General features: G+C 37.8%; 1 protein-coding gene and 1 long non-coding RNA gene across 4 annotated transcripts in view; one reads left to right on the plus strand and one right to left on the minus strand.

Annotated features, from left to right (window-relative positions):
* LOC112580113 overlaps window positions 1–19,086 on the plus strand; it is a 982,521-nt gene that overhangs the window by 860,684 nt on the left and 102,751 nt on the right. The window lies entirely within an intron of this gene.
* CDH8 (cadherin 8) overlaps window positions 1–19,086 on the minus strand; it is a 382,099-nt gene that overhangs the window by 87,525 nt on the left and 275,488 nt on the right. The window lies entirely within an intron of this gene.

Here is a 19,086-nt window from a genome sequence, read left to right on the forward strand (position 1 = left end):
TTTTTCTATCTTTATGCTCATACAATCCTCTTTTATTAATTCTTTATAATACATCTTATATAGTTGTTATGAATATATTAAGCTTCTTTTAAAATATTTTCATCATTGTTTTTCCCTTTACTTTTTATTTTACAAATTTTAGTGTTATTTGCCAAACTGTGGGCATGCACACACACATATACACACATACACAGCTGCTGGAATATTGATTGATATTGCAAAGAGTCTACCAATAAATTTAAAGAGGATTGACATCTTTTACATTTGAATCTCCAAATCATGAAGTATGTTATATTTCATTTATTTAGATCAGTTTCCCAGGTGGCTTAGTGGTAAAGAACCTGACCTGCAAATGCAGAAGATGTAAGAGACACGGGTTTGATCCCTATGTCAGGAAGATCCCCTGCAGGAGAGCACGGCAACCCACTCCAGTATTCTTGCCTGGAGAATCCCCATGGACAGAGGAGTCTGGATGGCTACAGTCCATAGAGTCTCAAAGAGTTGGACATGACAGAAGCGACTGAACATAATTTCTCTCTGTAATGTTCTGTAGTTTTCTGTTTAGAAGTCATATACTTCATTCATTAGGTTTTTTCATTATTTAATTGAAGTCTTTTTACTATTATAAGTAGTATCTTTATTTTCTGACTGGTGGTGTTGTTATTTTAAATCATATTTTTATTTTCAAACTCTAACAAGCATGCAAATTTTGCTTATTATTTGTAATAGTTTAATTTTGATTTTTTAAATTTTTATGTACTCAATCATGTTGTCTCTGAATAGTGACAACTTTATTTCTTCCTTTCCAACATTTATATTTTAATTTCTCATTTCCAATCTCAGGAAGAAAGCTTTCTATATATTGCCCATTATGTCTGTTATATGCTGTTTGTTTTCTGTAGCTATCCTTTATCAGATTAAGTTCTCTTCTATTTCTAGTGTGCAAAGAGCTTTTTCATGAACAAGAGATGAATATATAACATTTTCTACATCTGTTGAGAATGATCATATGTTTTCTCTTCTCTTCCCTCAGTACTTTAATTCACATTAATAGATTTTCAAAAGTTATCATCTGTCCTTGTATTCCTGTGTAATATTATATTTAGTGGTTTTGATTTGCTAACATGTTACTAGCATATGCTAATATGTTTATGAGAAGCAGGCTATTAATTCTATTTTCTTATAATACCCTTGTCAATTTTAGCATTAAGATTATGCTGGCTTCATGACATAAGGTGGAAAATGCTCCCTCTTTTACTTTTCTCTGATAAAGTTTGTGTCAGGTTCATTTGGGCATGATGAGTCATATGTTAAGTTAGTAATTATGGATTCAGTTGAGAAAATGATAGACATATTTTTCTTTTTCTTACATATGCCAGTTTGCACCAAACATATTTTTCAACTTATTAGTCCATCTCATATATATTTTAATCCTTATTCCATACCTATATTAATAATGTTCAGTTATTTTTTAATATCTGTAGAATCTATAATGAAGTCCCCTTTGCCATTTTTTTCTATGCCCCAAGGCGATGGCACCCCACTCCAGTACTCTTGCCTGGAAAATCCCATGGGCGGAGGAGCCTGGTGGGCTGCAGTCTGTGGGGTCGCTAAGAGTCGGAGACGACTGAGCGACTTCACTTTCACTTTTCACTTTCATGCAGTGGAGAAGGAAATGGCAACCAACTCCAGTGTTCTTGCCTGGATAATCCAGGACGGGGAGCCTGGTGGGCTGCTGTCTATGGGGTCGCACAGAGTTGGACACGACTGAGGTGACTTAGCAGCAGCAGCATTCAGTGGAAGTGCTGAGTTCTAACCATTGAATCAGCAGAGAATTCTGTGTTATTTCTGATATTGGCTACTTGTACCTTTACTATTTTTTCTTGCAAGATTTTATCAGCTTTATTTACCTTTGCAAATAAACAGTTTTTAACTTTGTTGAATTTCAGGACTGTATATTTGTATTCAATTTCATTACATTCTACCCTGTATTTATCTTCGCCTCGCTACTGGTTTTTAATTTTCTGTTCACTTTCAGCCTTTTTGAAGTGGATGCTTAGATAATTGATTTTGAGCATTTCTTCTTTTCTAATATAGACATTTAAGGCTAATTTCTCTCTAGGCACTGTGTTAGCCGTGTTTCACAAGTTTTGTCATGTCATTATTTTCTTATCATTCATTTTTCAAATGTGCTAATTCTCTTTGTGATTTTATTCTGTTTTCCAGTCATTTAGAGATGCATGGCTTAATTTCCAGTACTTCGGATAATTTCAGACAGAGTTTTTTGTTATTTATTTCTAGTTTAATTCCACTGTGTTAATAAAGTGTACTCTGCTTTGAGTGCTGAGATTTGATTTATGGCCTAATTTTGGCTATGTTGGGTAAATGTTTCAAGTGTGTTTGGCAGTTATCGTATTTTTATAATTTTCAAGAGCAGTGTTTATATACATTTCAACTGGACAAGTTCACTAATCATGATATTCAAATACTTTCTATCCTTAGTAATTTCTTGTTTACTTGTTTGATTGGTAGAGAGTTGTAGGATAAAATTTTCATTTACAAGTGTTGACTTGTCTATTTCATCATTTGTATATGTCATTTTTTTTTTGCTTTATGTACTTGGCAAACATTATTATGTATACATAACTTCAGAATTTTTATATCTTCCTGTTGAATTTAATTATTTATCGTTATGAAAAATGTCTCTTTATCTTTGGTAATATTTCTTTCTCCTTAGTCTATAGCTGAACTATTTCGGTTTTAATTTGCATAGATCTTTTTACAATCATTTGTCTTTATGTGTTCTTATACTTGAGGTTCGTTTCTGATAAAAAGAGCTTCCCTGGTGGCTCAGACGGTAAAGAATCTGCCTGCAATGCTGAGACCCAGGTTTGATTCCTGGATCAGGAAAATCCCCTGGAGAAGGGGATGACAACTCACTCCACTGTTTTTGCCTGGAAAATCCCATGGATAGGTGAGACTTGCAGGCTACAGTCTACGGGGTTGCAAAGAGTCAGACATGACTGAGCAACTAACACTTTCACTTTATGATAAAAAAAAAAAAAAAAAAGATTTGAAAATTGATGCTTTTTTCCCCACTCTGACAAAGAATGTCTTTTAACTGAAGTGTGTAGTTTATTTATAGGCATCTTCCCTGGTGGCTCAGACAGTAAAATATTTGCCTGCAATGCAGAAGAACCGGGTTTGATCCCTGGATTGGAAAGATCCTTGGAGAAGGGAATGGCTCCCCTTCAGTATTCTTGCCTGGAGTATTTCATTACTGTGATTTTTATATCTGGGTTTTAATTTCTTGTTGTCATTGCTGTTTAGTTGCTAAGTCATGTCCAACTCTTTTGTGACCCCATGGACCGTAGCCCACCAGGCTCCTCTGTCCATAGGATTTTCCAGGCAAGAATACTGAAATGGGTTGCCATTTCCCTCTCCAGAGGATCTTCCTGACCCAGGGATCAAACCCTCATTTCCTGCATTTGCAGGCAGATTCTTTACCACTGAGCCACCTGGGAATTGCACTTAAAGTTTTCTTCATCAGTTCTTTCTCATTTTACTTTTCTATTTTTTTTTTTGGATTCGTAAGTTTTAATTTTTTATTTGCTCCAACTAATAGGCTAAAGGGGGAAATGAAATAATTAAAACTTATGAATTCAAAAAAAGAAAAGAGGGTTTAACCTATTTACTATATAGTCTTCTATTAACATTATTTTAGTGGTAACCTTAAATATCATATTTATATTTGTGTCACTGACTTATTAGAACATGCTTTAAAGTAATGCCTCAAACATTTTATGTACAATGCAAGGACGTTTATAATGCATTGTTTATGCCATTTTATTACCCCTTTCCTGGATCTAGGTTTTAATTCTGGAAATTAGATATGAAAATGTGTTCTATTCCTTCAGATAGAGTTGATTTTTTTTCCTCACAGGAAGGTCTGTATGGATAGATAGATCACCTCAATACTCTTAGGCTGGAATTCAGAATTTATGAGGGCTGATTTAACTTCTAGTTTTCCCTTAGTTCTAGAGATTACTCTTTCTGTTAAGTTACAATTTTTATTTTAGCTTTTTAGACTCTTAGCATACTCGCTGATAGGTTTGAAATCCCTTTACTCCTGTACGTGTTAAGATTTGTTAAATGCATCATGAGAGAAAACCACCCATAATGCTCTGAAATCTTCTTTTCAAATGCCTCCTTGCTGTAGACTTGGTCTCTCCATTTCTGGACACTTTGGAAGCCCTGAACTACAATTGTCTCCACAGTCCCACGAGACACTCGTAAACTCCAAGTCACTGATTTCTACATGGTTTCTATGCTCTGTGAGTTGAATCAGTTAAAGCCTGGAAGGAAATAGGCAGTGCTAAACTGAGTCACTTCAATTTGTTTCCTTTCTTTATGGTAGTTTGGCTTAAGTACTGATTACCTTTGAATACCTTCTTTTCCTCTAATTTTGTAGTTTCTCAGTGCTGAAAATTAGTCAGGTATAAGCTACCATCAGAGACAAAAGAAAAACACATAATTTTCTCCCATCCCATTGTGGTATAATATGTTCATTGTTTCCCCCAAAAAATCAAACTGTAAATCTCCCCGTACTTGTGGAACAATGGACAGAATATCACTATAAAATGACCCTAATCCTCCATGAGTTAGTGCCTTGCAAGATTCAGGTATGGTAATTAAGATTGTGTTATCTTTGGTTAATGCTTTGACGACAAAGCCAGAACAGTCTCCTGAGATTCTTTTCCTCAGTCTGTGCTTTGGTCACAATAAATTATGCATTTATTTTGACAGTGGACCAAGATATATAAAACACACTGAGTTACAAAAACAAATACATAATTCAAGATAAATGATGAGCAGAGATGGTAAAATGACTACAGTGACCCACCACCTCACTATCAAGCACATGATAATAAAATAGATGATGTTGATTTATTCCCAGATGTTAACATTAAATGGCTTGAATAGATATGAATGTAAACATAGACATACATAATTACATCCATATATTGATACTTCCTCCGGCTGCCTTTATAGCCACAAAATCATCTATCAATATATATTAGAAAGGCAACTAGACAGAATATCATGTATTCTTTTAATAAAACTTAAAAAGATATATTGGGTGAAATATGTGAATCAATAAGTAATAGGAAGCATGATGTGTTTTTTTATAACTGTATTTGGAGAAGCAATGCAGAACACCTGTATATAATGGTGTTGTGCATCTCAGAATTTCTGTAAACCAATCTTTCTCTCCCTCCCTCTCTCTGTTTCTTGTTATAGGTAAAAGTTAGGTGCCAGATGTAAAAACTTTAAAACTACTTACTCTGTTAGAGGAAGGTTAATAAACTCTTCCCGGACCCAGTAAATCTATCATGCAAATTTGCAATGTAGAGCAACAGAGATGCTGACAGGGACACCAAGTATCAAGCTTACTTCCAAACATTGCAAGAGAGAAAACACAGGCCAGTATTGAAATCTTCAATGTTGTTAGGAAAATAATTGCAAATAATGGTGAAAAAGAAAAACAACTGGATCTGTCTGGTTTTTGTTTGTTTGTTGAACTAAATTTATGGAGAATGACACAAAGCCCTGTATGCTACCAAAATACTTTCTAAAAAAATAAGGTCAGAAACAAAAATGAAAAGTAATTTTTCCTTAACACACCAGGGAAAAAAAGGATGCAAGTGAAAACCATTGCCAGCAAAATGCTGAGTTCTGTTGTTGGCACGTGCACTCTTGCTGTTGTAAATAATCTACTTGCTTGTTGTAGTCTGTTCCTGACATGGCCTAGCATTATTGGGGTGGATCTTTGATTAGTCATTTGTGTAAAAAAGTAACTTACGCCCATATATGGGCACATTCCTCTATAACATTAATCATTTTGAGGTCTGTTTTCTCCATCAAGATACTAGAACCATCAGTGGAGAATAAACCACTTTAGTTGACTTTTTTCTGAGCTCCATTAGGTGACATGGAAAACAGTATGCTTAGAGTCCAAGCTCTGAGTATTCTCTATATCAGTCTTAGTACAATCAAGGAGAAGGCAATGGCAACCCACTCTAGTACTCTTGCCTGGAAAATCCCATGGATGGAGGAGCCTGGTAGGCTGCAGTCCATGGGGTCGCGAAGAGTCAGACACGACTGAGAGACTTCACTTTCACTTTTTACTTTCATGCATTGGAGAAGGAAATGGCAACCCATTCCAGTGTTCTTGCCTGGAGAATCTCAGGGATGGCAGAGCTGCTGTCTATGGGGTCGCACAGAGTCGGACACGACTGAAGCGACTTAGCAGCAGCAGCAGCAGCAGCAGTACAATCAAACTGATAGTCAATTCCTATTTGGAAACCCAAAGCCTACTCCAGAATAATCTATACCAGATATATCAGAGTGCCATCATCATCTTAAGAAACTGTTGGCTATTTATTGAATGCTTACATTCAGGCACCATGCTTTTATCTATATACAACTCTACAGCTAAAGTAATATGATTATTTCCTCTAATAAGCATTTAACAAGTTAACAATTTTAAACTTCTGTGCTTTTCTCATTAAAAAAAAAAAAAACCTTTAATTGAAGGATAATTGCTTAACAATGTCATGTTGGTTTCTGCTGTACAACAAAGTGAATCAGCTATATCTATACATAGATCCCCTCCCTCTTGAGCCTCTCTCCCACCCCACGCCCATCCACCCCTCTAGATTATCACAGAACCCCACACTGAGCTCCCTGTGCTCCTAGTAGCTTCCCACTAGTGTTCTATTTCACACATGGTAGTGTATATATGTCAGGGCTGCATCCCACCCTCTCCTTCCCCCACTGTGTCTGCAGGGTTCATTCTCTACTTCTGCGTCTCTATCCCTGCCCTTCAAATAAGTCCATCAGTACCATTTTTTTCTAGATTCAACCAACAAATATTGACCTTATACTTACTGGGTGCCAGATACTCTTTTAGGATAGGAGATACCAAATAGAAAAGACACACAAACAAAAACATGTGTTATTATATTCACACATAAATGAGGGTAGGGGTGGAGACTATCAGGCGTAGATAAAGAGTATGAACCAAAATAAAACCAGGTAAAATAAAAGATACAAATGTTGGTACTCAACTTTTCACTTGGTACGTATATATACAGCATTCCAATATCAAGTTTATTGATGTGTTAACCTCCTTTCTCTATTTTCTTATCTGAACAATCAATTCTCTCCTTTCTTTAATTAAAAATCTAATAATTTGACCCTGAGCATTCATCCTCAATATGGAAATGAAATGAGACTGACTCCTTTTTCTTGATGATTCCTGGAAAACTATATCTACTCTTAGCAGAGGCCTGCTGGCCACTAGAGATGATCACAGAGTTAACGGCTTCCAAAGGTCCAAGCTCAAGTACATCCTTCAGTACTTCTGCCAACTGATGCTCTGAAAAGGGTACCACCTATTGGCAGGGGGTGAGGGGTCCTGGGGGAATGTGATTTTCTTTTTAATTTTCTTTTATGGAGGGAACAAATGATTTTATTGAATTCTGGCTATTCAAGCCATAACTGACAAATACTAAAAGAGGGTACTAAATTCACTTCATTTGAAACATCTAAAATAAAAACTTAGGCAGTTTTTCTCAAATTCTCATGGATTTCAGAACATTTGGTAAAATTTGACTTGATGTGTTTGACTGGAGCCTGTGCATATGTGTGTAGTAAGTTGCTTCAGTCAGGTCCGACTCTTTGCAACCTCATGGACTGTAGACTGTCAGGCTCCTATGTCCGTGGGGATTCTCTGCAAGAATGCTGGAGTGGCTTGCCATGCCCTCCTCCAGGGGATCTTCCTGGCCCAGGGATTGAACCCATGTCTCTTACATCTCCTGCATTGGCAGGCTAGTTGTTTACTATTGGTGCCACCGAGGATGCCCTAATTGGATCCCAGAAACTTTTATTAGGAAAAAAATAATCAAAAAGGATTTCAGAGGTATTTATTCAGTTTTGGCTGTGCTGGGTCATCCCTGTGGAAGGACTTTTTCTAGCCGTGGCAAATGGGCTACTCTCTAGTTGCAGTTGTAGGTGTCTCATTGTGGTGGCTTCTCTTGTTGCAGAGCATGGGTTCTAGAACGTGTGGGCTTCAGTAGTTATGGCACACAGGATTGGTTGCTGTGCAGCATGTGGCTCTTCCTTGACCAGGGATCGAACCGGTGTCCCCTGCATTGGCAGGTGGATTCTTAACCACTGGACACCACAAAAGTCCTGGATTTCAGAACTTTGATCCCATTCAGTATGATAAGAACCATAGTAAGAAAATCCCTCCTTCATTTAAAAACCGTACTCTGTCTATACCATGAATTTTATGAGGGTTCAGAAGAGAACATTAATATTTGTTTCATTTTTATGTATTCTAGTGAAGATTTGGTTCTAGGAACAACAACAACAAACACGTCCTAGGATCTGGCAGTAGAAATTCAGACTTTAAGGCAACTTTGTTGTTGTTGTTCAGCCACTAAGTTGTGTCTGACTCTGCAACCCTTTGGACTGCAGCATGCCAGGCTTCCTTTTCCATCACCATTTCCCAGAGTTTGCTCAGACTCATGTCCATTGAGTTGGTGATGACATCCAACCATCGCATCCTCTGTCATCCCCTTCTCCTCCTGCCTTCAATTTTTCCCAGCATCAGGGTTAAGCCAACTGGTAAGCAGGTATTATCATTTGGCAAACCCTGGTTTTCATTAATAGAATCTTAATTCCACCTGGATAGTACTTTTTGGTTCACTGTTGTATTCAGCATATAGAACGATCACTGGTACATAAGAGGTCAACCTAAAGTCAAGATAATACCTATCTGAGGGTTATTGAGAGGACTGAATGAAATTATATATGAAAGTGAAAACTACTCAGTTGTGTCTGACTCTTTGCAACCCCATGGACTAAACAGTCCATGGAATTCTCCAGGCCAGAATACTGGAGTGGGCAGCCATTCCCTTCTCCGAGGGATCTTCCCGACCCAGGGATCGAACCCAGATCTCCTGCATTGCAGGTGGATTCTTTACCAGCTGAGCTATCAGGGAAGGCCAAAATGAAAGTTGCTCAGTCGAAAATACTAAGCAAATTGCAGAATTTTAGGTTAGGCCATGTTTTTGGCCTGTGTTGTAATTAGCTCTGAACTTTCTAATTACCGCCTTACTGACTCAACTTCCTCTGAGGTCTTGTCACCTCCATGCCTAATTCTACAAGTTCATTTTTCTCCTCAGCCATTTTTCCAGGGTACTTAAACCATGTCATATAAACAATTTTTTCAAGACACTTCGTAGTCTAGGCTAAAGGGGAAGCGACTAAGACTTGTTTATACCTTGAGGCACATTTTGGCTCACTCCAAGATTAAAGTGCTTTCCAACACAGCTGCTCAAGAGAAAAACCCATCAGTCCCCAAAGCAGTGAGTTTCTGACCACTGCAAGTATATGATCATAGAATGATGCTATGAGAAAGGCAAGCAGAGTACCAGATGGTGGATGGGGGGTAGGTTTAATATCTGCTCTAATCTTTAAATCAAAGCAAAGATTGCATTTTTTCTGACTCATGTTAACTTATTTGTGTTAGCTCTTTATTTTGAATTTATTTAGTAAAAGTTATCTCCAGAGTTGACTCAGTGAAACTATATTAGGAATTGTTGTAATAATTTTCCAACTCATCTGGTTGCTCCATTGAAATTACAGGTCATGCATTCACAGCACCACAAATTGCTGTCTTTTCTGTATGCAAGTTGACTCTGATTTGTTTATACAGAATTTGAGGATTTCCCCCCTCTAACGTCTTACTATTTGACTGATGATGATATTGCTCCCAGAATTCTCTACTGAAAAAAACAAACAAAAACTCTGCTAATGAGTTCCACTCTGTAGTTTCTCATCCAAAGATCCATATTTACTTCTAACTGAGTGCACAAGAGCAATTCAGAATTTTATTATTTCAAGTATTGCCTATCCAGGTAATTTTTCATAACTATGTGAGAATAAAAAGATTCTATAACTTTTAATTTCTTGCACATAAACCTTCATTATAATTTTGTCTCAGGATATTGTTGGAATTTGCTCAAGACTAAAAAGAATTAATTGCCTAATGTATTAAGGCAATTAAAACAAATTATTTCATCATATGAATAACAATGAATACAGTCTCAGAGTAATATAGAAAATGAAGGCAAAAGCAGGGATGTGAAAAAAAGGAAGCTAATAATGATATGTGTTCAGTTAAGTGTTTATTATGCAGTTAGTTTTAGTATCCATTATACAGATGACAAAACAAAGGTATAAACTATCTCACATCCTTGAGTCAAATAATTAAAAGACACTGATATGATACAGGGTTTGGAATTAATGAATGCCTCATTCCAAAGCACATCCAAATCTCTTACAGTTACACAATATTTGCCTTAAATATTAGCTTGATACAGACACTACAGAAATAGAGTTACAAAGCCATATACTAGAAGAGAGGATTTTCCTCTAGAAGTGTATCTGGGGTGAAATAATTTGCCATGAATACACTACCCCTTCTCTCCATTAAAAACAAACAAAACAAACAAACAAACAAAAAATCAGTGTGAGGGATTAAAAAAACATTGGCTTAAAGGAAACATGATACTTGTATCTCTGAGGTAAAAGAATGTCTAATCATGTTTTAACCATCTCAATATACTACAGGGTCCAAATGGGCACACTGAATTAACACAGTGAAGAAGAAGAGTAAAAAGTTGGTTTAGAGGGCAGTTGCATTAAGAATGTGGTGATAAGAACTCTAGACTAGAATGCAGGGTCAGCCTAGGACCCTTAATAACACTGTTTAATTGTTGGCATACTGCAGGAAACATATTTCCTCTCTCCATGCTTCACATCACACTTTATGAAAACAAAAAGGTAATTGTATTGCAGTGAGTTGTGGTGAACTTTCCAGTTCAAATATTTGAAGATGTCTATGGAAATTAAGCATGTTGTTATACTACCAGTTAATTATCCAGTGGAATTAGGTATTAGCCAATGCTCTTTAAGCCAAGATAAATGTTAACAGTCTAGTACTCATTCTACATGTTGTCCCTTCATTCATTTACTCAATCAATCATTCATTCATTCAGTAAATATTTATTGAAGACTTAACAATTATCAGTTACTCCGTAGCTGTTGAGGTGGTATCAATTTACAGTATAAGACATTCTATCCATGGAGAAGAATTCATGAACAGTATACACAATAGTAACTAAATTATATAGCATGTAAGAAAGGATTAAATGCTAATAAAAACAAAGCAGACTCTGGAAGATATGGCACTGGTGGTGGTAAAGGTCAGACTTATTTGAGCAAAGACTTAAAGATGGAGTTACTCATGACCACAGCAAGAGGATGCAGACTCTAGGCAGAGGAAGGAGCTGTTGCAAAGATCCTAAAGGGAGAGCACGGCGACTGTCTAGAAGTATCTAACCACAGATTTCTAGACAGTTAGCAAGCAAAATTATTTTCTTAGGGGTAGTGATAGACTTGCACATAATAGTGATATACTTGACAGACTGCAAAAAGAATTAAGCAATATCATTTTCTTGATAACTGAGACTGAGATAACTAAAGGAAAAACTACCTTTAGGTTTTTTTAATATAAATGTATTTATTTTAATTGGAGGCTAATTACTTTACAATATTGTAGTCCTTTTTGCCATACATTGACATGAATCTGCCACGGGTTTACATGTGTTCCCCATCCTGAACCCTCCTCTCACCTCCCTCCCCATCCCATCCCTCTGGGTTATCCTAGTGCACCAGCCATGAGCACCCTGTCTCATGCATCAAACCTGGACTGGCGATTTGTTTCACATATGATATTATACATGTTTCAATGCCATTCTCCCAAATCATCCCCCCCCCCACCACCCACAGAGTCCAAAAGACTGTTCTATACATCTGTGTCTCTTTTGCTGTCTCACATACAGGGTTATCATTACCATCTTTCTAAATTCCATATATATGCATTAGTATACTGTATTGGTGTTTTTCTTTCTGGCTTACTTCACTCTGTATAATAGGCTCAGTTTCATCCACCTCATTAGAACTGATTCAAATGTATACTTTTTAATGGCTGAGTAATACTCCATTGTGTATATGTACCACAGCTTTCTTATCCATTCATCTGCTGATGGGCATCTAGGTTGCTTCCATGTCCTGGCTATTATAAACAGTGCTGCGATGAACACTGGGGTACACGTGTCTCTTTGAATTCTGGTTTCCTTGGTGTGTATGCCAAGCAGTGCAATTGCTGGGTCAGGCTTGGGTTATTAACTTTAAAATGTACAACCAATTGCTGTATTCTTGGAGGATATTTCCTTAGGAAATCTCTCTTCTGATGTATTCCCACCTCAGAATATTTGTGAGAATTTTGTGCCCTTTTTTCCCTCCATATTTTGGGAGGTTAGATTATTTTTCCCTTTCTAAAGTATTCAGCATATTATAAGCATGTGCTTAAAAACCCTGTAATTGTATCCAAAAAGTAGCCGTTAAGATTATTCGCTCATTGAATGAATATTTGCCAATCATGATGTGATACTTTGTATGCTGTAAGCTATCAGGTTTATAGAAAAGTGTAAAATATAGTCTCTGCCCTTGAGGACATTAGTCTGGGTGGGAATGGAAGGCACAGGCACAAATAACTATAATTATAACTTAGATCATCATGGCCTTCTCTGAACTCCCATGCAGTTGCAGGAAAATGTATACTTTCCAAAAGAAGGTAACATTTGATCCAAACCTTGGAAGAAAAGTAGTAACTGGAAATGCAGGGAAATGACAGGGTGTTCAAGGAAAGAAAAAATATAATGAGAAAAGGTCCAGAGGTAGGATGGCATGCACATTGCGAGGGAAGAAGTGATGAGTAATAAGGGTTTTGACAAAAGAGTGCAGTTGTAAGACATCTATGTAGTTTTGGGGTTATATCGTTTTGTATCATTTTGTCCTGAAACAGTTTTCTCAAGTTTAAAACCACAGCCATACATTACTTTTTTTAGATTATTTATTTATTTGCGCGGGGTCTTTGTTTCTGGATGTGGGCTTTCTCCAGCTGTGCTGAGCAGGGACTTCTCTGTAGTTGTGGTGTGCAGGCCGTTGCGGTGGCTTCTCCTGTTGCACAGCATGGGCTCTAGAGCACTGGCTGAGTAGGGCAGTGGCTCAGCACCCTTCCCTTCTCACCTTCAGTATTTCCAGCATCAGGGTCTTTTCTAATGAGTTAGCTATTTGCATCAGGTGGCCAAAGTATTGGAGCTTCAGCTTCAGCACCAGTCCTTTCAATTAATGTTCAGGGTTGATTTCCTTTAGGATTGACTGGTTTGATCTTGCAGTCCAAGGGACTCTCAAGAGTCTTCAACACCACAGTTCAAAAGCATCCATTCTTCAATGCTCAGCCTTCTTTACAGTCCAACCCTCACATCCATACATGACCACTGGAAAAACCATAGCTTTGACTAGACGGACCTTTGTCGGCTAAGTGATGTCTCTGCGTTTTGATACACTGGGTTTGTACCATCAGGGAAGTCCAAAATATTATAGCCATCCACTGTTATTGATAATTGGCATTTCCTTTTTTTTTTCTTTTTAGCTTTCAAAGTTTTATTTATTGAATTTTTGACCACACCTGAATCATGTGGGATCTTGGTTTCTGAAGGCAGAGTCTTAACCACTGGAAGGCCAGGGAAGTCCCCCAGAAGCCTTTTTTTTTAATTTTATTTAATTAAAAATAATATTTATTGGGTATAGCCAGTTAACAATGTTGTGATAGTTTCAGATGAACAGTAAAGGGACTCAGCCATACATGTATATGTAATAGCAGTATTCTAAAGAAGTAATTCTTTATTTAAACTGTTTTATTTTTAAAAGGCCTTGATACTACTTATAAGAGATAAACTCAGAACTCCTAACATTTCTGGATTTCAGTGTAGAGTCTCAAACTGAGTTCTGTTCAAATATAGTTGCCAGTCCAGGTTCGATGCACAATACTGGATGCTTGGGGCTAGTGCACTGGGACGACCCAGAGGGATGGTATGGGGAGGGAGGAGGGAGGAGGGTTCAGGATGGGGAACACATGTATACCTGTGGCGGATTCATCTTGATATTTGGCAAAACTAATACAATTTTGTAAAGTTTAAAAATAAAATAAAATTAAAAAAAATAAAATCCTTATAGTTTCCTTGGAAAAGTGAAAGTGAAAGTCACTCAGTCATGTCTGACTCTTTGCGACCCCATGGACTATACAGTCCATGGAATTCTCCAGGCCAGAATACTGGAGTGGGTAGCCATTCCCTTCTCCAGGGGATCTTCCTGACCCAGGGATCGAACCCAGGTCTCCTGCATTGCAGGTCACCAGCTGAGCCACAAGGGAAGCATAGTTTCCTTGGAAGAGACATATTATTAATATTATTTGTTTAAAGAAAAAATTTTAAAAGGCTTTGTGGATACAAGAAACAATCCCAAGGCCACATAGCTGGCTAGATTACCAAGATGTGTCTTAAAACAAAGACTTCATTTAATCCAAAGATGAAGCACCACAACCAACATACCTAACAGGTTTTATGAAGTAGCAGGGAAACTACATGGATGTTCTCAGCTTTTAATAATCTCTAAAGTTTTAGGGCTTAAACAACTCTAAGAGTACTTAGGAAGTATTTAATATTAAAGATTTTAATGGTATTAATAGTATTATTTAAGACTTTAAGTAGTTTCAGACTATTTTAACTGTCTTTTGTAACATACTACTTTTGTAGGAACCAAAAATATTAGTTTGTGTGGTAATTAACCAAGTTAGTATGGTAATTTTAAAACACGGCCCCAAAATTGTTGACATGCATCTCATTGCAAGGTGGAGGTTTATGTTCTGTGTTCTATTACTAATCAATAGTATATATATAAAAAAAGTGACACTGCAGAAATTTCTAGACTTAAGTTTACAGAGCTAGCAGCTTCCGCTTCCCGTCTTTGTTGAGAAACACAGACACTAGTCAATAAAGAACCCAAGCTGCCTGTTAGCCAGTTACCAACCAATGTGGCCTCCATATGACTAAACTGTCTTAGAATTGGATGGTCAGCCACATTCAAGCTATCTAGCTGGGGTTACATTCTGCAGAGATAAGCTGACCCTGACAAGGACTGCTCACATTTCACATTTGTGAGTAAAATATTCATTGTTGCTTTCTTAATGCCATTAAATTCTGGAGTAGTTTGTTTTGTAATAGTAGATAATTAGAACAGATTTTAGTGTTTGGATATAAGGTGCTACTGTAATGAAAACTGAAAACCTGTGGCATTGGTTTTAGGACCAGTTTGCAGACAGCAACTAGATAAATTGGGGAGACTTGGTGAAAGCCTGAAGGGCCCTAGGGAGAGTGTCGAGAGACTAAAGGATATGAGGGGGCTGTTGACAAAGTCTTAGAGTAATGAAAATACGGAAAGTATTATGGGAAGTTGGAATAAAGGAGACCCTTCTATGTAGTGGCTAAACTTTTGACCATGTCACCTGCAGAAGTAAAGGAAATGTATTCATGTGTACTGAATTTGATGATCCAATTAAAAGCGTCCAGGCAGAGGCAGAATTTTTAAGGTGCCACATCACTTCTTCTTGTTGACTAAATAAAATGTGAATGAAGAGAAATTAGCTGAAGAAGTAAATTTTCCATCAAGACTGATCGGGTGTGAAAATAAAACTTTTTCATTTGCAGCTTCTCCAGAGAAAAACAATACTCAAATTAAGAAACACATCAGCCCACAGATCAAATACAGATTGGGACAACAGAACCCTTTGTTAGTAATATCTCAGAATGATCTGAAGTTCCTCATGGGAACTTTCAGAGAGAAAAATCTCTGTGAAGATTTTAAGGACAGGACAGTCTCCCAGATCATCTCTGTTATTAATAAAAATCTTAAGAGTATCAACCACAGCAGTTTTTCTAGATTCCCAGGGTCAAGAAGGGGTCATCATGAAGGGGTTTGAGAGTGCAGCTGTGTTTTTTAATGAAGTGGATTATAAATTGATTTGTTAGGCTCTTGCAAAATGTTTAAAAGAAATGTTCTAGTTTTGAGTAAAGAGTGATTATAACTGGGCACAGTTAAAAGGAGAGCTTCATATGGTGAGTGAGATGTATTAGCTCATGCATGTATTAGCTGTGATGATTATACAAGAAATGACACATGTGCTAGAACTGCATAGAGCTAACCTCTCTCTCTCACTCACTCACACACAGACGACAAGTAAAACCGAGGCTATCTGAATTCGTTTGGATAGATTGTATGGATGTCGGTATCCTGATTGTGATTTACCAAACTTTTACAAGATGTTACCATTAGAAGAGGCTGTACAAAGGGTGCAAAGGAACTTTCCACATATACATTTTTTACAATTGTATGAAAATATATAATTATATTAAATATAATAATATATTAAATAAATAAGTAAATAACTTCCTGATGATCATCATCTACCTAAAGCTGAAAAACCAAATATGGTTTTCCAAACTGTTAACAGAAGTTTTCCGATAAGGGAGGAACTAGTCCAGGTCCATGCTTTTCAATTTATGGTCTACACTACAGTATGATTATCACTTGGAAACTTGTTACATATGCAGATTCCCAGGCAGTAATTCAGACCCCATCATGCAGAAACCCTGAGAGTGGGGCGAAGTAATCTGTGCTTCAGTAAGCCCTCCAGTTGGATGTGATACATGCTGAACTCTGAGAAACACTGGACTAGAATTTTGTTTTGTGATAACTATTAAGCAGATCCTAACTAGAACCTTGCTATTCACATTTACTCCACTAACCAGTATCATCAAAATCATCTGCCAGCATATTAGAAATGCAGAATCTGTGCTGTAGACTTAAGAGAATCCAAATCTGCATTTTTACAAGATCTCCAGTTAACTCAAAGGCATACAAAAGCTAAAGAAGTGGTGCCTTAGTCCTTTTGTTGAACAAGTATGTACATCCCATGAAAATACTAGTGAAAATTTCTAGTGAGAGTGACGGAGAAGGCAATGGCACCCCACTCCAGTACTCTTGCCTGGAAAATTCCATGGACGGAGGAGCCTGGTAGGCTGCAGTCCATGGGGTCGCGAAGAGTCGGACACGACTGAGCGACTTCACTTTCACTTTTCACTTTCATGCATTGGAGAAGGAAATGGCAACCCACTCCAGTGTTCTTGCCTGGAGAATCCCAGGGACGGGGAAGCCTGGTGGGCTGCTGTCTATGGGGTCACACAGAGTTGGACACGACTGAAGCGACTTAGCAGCAGCAGCAGCAGTGAGAGTGAGGACATTTGGGCACCCACTTCCTGCTGAGTCAGGGATATCACACACGTTGCCCCAGATCACACATCTTATAAGGAGTGCACCTAAGATTTGAATTTACACAGTACTTAAAGGGAGACATGAAAGATCTTTCTGGTCTGGATCCCTCCAGATCCTACGTTCATAAGCACGATGCTGACTTGTCCAGTCTTTCTTCATCTGTTAGTCCAGCTCCTGTGGGCCAGGTCTGGTTTCCAGCTATTTACAACAGGGAGTGTCTGAACTCCAGACACACATACCAGGGTCAGAATAGATACTATTATTCTCTCAGGCAGTTTTGACCATATTACTCTCCAGACACTAAGCTCATAACAGGAACCTTGGACACACCACCCAGGATTTTCTGGCTTCAGGACTGCAGAGTCTGCGTGCCCTTGTTCTCCTCCTCCCCATAGCCGTCCCCCCCCCCCCCCCCCCCCCCCGCCACCAGCCCTCCCGCCATCCCCGCATCGATCCTTCGATGTGCATCACAAGGCACAGACTCCTAGTTGACAGAGTACACATTAGCTGTAAAATAATACTACGGGGAGCTAGAGTTGAAAGGGAAATCTCTGATTGTCCCTGACTGGATTTTCTGCCTATTTATCTTCTAAACTTCAATTCTGTGGAAGTTGCTGAAAGAACCAAATGTTATCTGAATGCACAACCGACAGCATAGAAAATCATTTACCATTTTTATGTCTAGGATTTAACTTCCATCAAATAGTAAAATTCCACATTAGTAGATGGTTTAAGGATTTCAGGGGGAGGGGTAGTTGTTTTTTAATCCTTTTTGCTAAATAAGTAGGGAGGCATAGCTAGAAAATGCTTCAAAGCTGTTAAAGAATAGATTAGGATTCTGTGTATTTTGTAGAATCCTCAGAAGTGAAATGATAAATAAAGTTATATCTGTAACAATAAAACAAATAGCTAATGGAGCAAAGTAGACTCTCATTAATAATGTTAAGTATTATCTTTGAGCATCATATTCTAGCTTCGGCTAGCCCCTGGAAATTCAAAGATAAATAATTTAGGGTGAATAATACACTGTAATAATCAAATGAATGAATACCTCTAATATAACTAGTTGTCAATTTCAATGTGCCAGGCATGATGCTAGCTGCTACTAGGTGCCCTCTCTACAATCCCACAAAGTGAATATTATCATTCACGCTTCACAAAGAAGGAAACTGAAGCTTAGAAACGTTGGGGCGTGGGGGGAACTTTCCCATAAACACAACCCACACGTGCCCCAGACAGAATTCAAACAAAAAGCTATCTGCCCAGAACTCATTCTTTGATGAAAGAAGTGGGAAGGAGCCCTGAAACGAGATCATAAGCTGTCCATTGAAAAAAGGATGGATTTTAGATTCAGACCAAAGAGTGTGACCCAACCTCTACATTTTCCCTGTATTTCCCCACAGATGGCTCCAAATGTGCTCAGTTTATCTTTGGAAAAGTAAGACTAATTACTACCATCTACATGAATCGCTAACCATTCACATCCAATTAGTGACGCAGCATAATAACCATTATACGTGTCCATAAACTGTCAGATTAATGGTGCTGTACATTCCATTTTGTCTCAACACTGAACAAAGTATACCAAAGATTCTCTGTCTTCATGTGTCATGAGCTTTTGAGAGGAAAAGTAGAGCAAACGGACACATTTGCTGCTGCTGCTGCTAAGTCGCTTCAGTCGTGTCCGACTCTGTGCGACCCCATAGAGGGCAGCCC

This window comes from Bubalus bubalis, chromosome 18 (genome assembly GCF_019923935.1).
Source record: "Bubalus bubalis isolate 160015118507 breed Murrah chromosome 18, NDDB_SH_1, whole genome shotgun sequence".
Classification (NCBI taxonomy): Eukaryota; Metazoa; Chordata; class Mammalia; order Artiodactyla; family Bovidae; genus Bubalus; species Bubalus bubalis.